Here is an 818-nt window from a genome sequence, read left to right on the forward strand (position 1 = left end):
CTTTAGGAACACAACTTCTAATCATTTGATCAGAATAATATTTAAATAAATACAGGTCATCCCAATAATAATGCCTACCATGACCATAAACACCACATTACCTCATTGCTTTGTACATTCTTAGTTGAAGCAAGTACCCTAACTTGTTTAGTTAATTCGGCTATTTGCATAGCCATCTCATTATTCGACACAACTTCATTCAATCCTACTCTTTTTGTTCTCACACTCTTTTATTGTGAATTGACTCCTAATTTTTCAAAAATAGCATAAACCTCATCAGTAGTTCTTTCTAACATAACACCTCCAGTTGTATTATCTACCATACATTGATATTGTTGTGTTAAACCATCATAAAATGATTAGTTGGTCACAGGAAGTGGGTAGCCATAGTGTGGGCATTGTAGTAAAAATGATTCGAAGCGATCCCATGCTTCATGAAAGGATTCAATATCCTTTTGATAAAAGTTAGAAATTTCAGCACTTAATTCTTTGGTCTTTTGATGTGAGTAAAATTTACTTATAAATTTTTGATAGACCTTATCCTAAGTTCTCAAAGAATGAGGAGGCAAGATCATTAACTAAGCATTTGCTTTATCTTTTAATGAGTAAGGAAAACATCTCATCTTTAATTGTTCTAAATTGAGTCCAGATAATGAGAATATATGAACTATAGTATATAACTCTCTAATGAATGTTAATGCATTCTCACTAGGCATACCATAGAATAACGGAAGCATATTAAAATGGATGTTCTTTAGCTCATAATTCCTAGATGCATTACCTAAAACTATGCATGATGTAGTATTACCAATTATAGA

The 818-nt window shown here is 31.5% G+C and overlaps 1 non-coding gene across 1 annotated transcript; it reads left to right on the top strand.

Annotated features, from left to right (window-relative positions):
• Nucleotides 1–381: 381 nt before the first annotated feature.
• On the top strand, nucleotides 382–488 carry LOC125371017. The gene has a single exon (XR_007217182.1). It is a non-coding gene; the product is annotated as a small nucleolar RNA R71 (small nucleolar RNA).
• The last annotated feature ends 330 nt before the right edge of the window (nucleotides 489–818 follow it).

This window comes from Ricinus communis, chromosome 8, assembly GCF_019578655.1.
Source record: "Ricinus communis isolate WT05 ecotype wild-type chromosome 8, ASM1957865v1, whole genome shotgun sequence".
NCBI classification, from domain to species: Eukaryota; Viridiplantae; Streptophyta; class Magnoliopsida; order Malpighiales; family Euphorbiaceae; genus Ricinus; species Ricinus communis.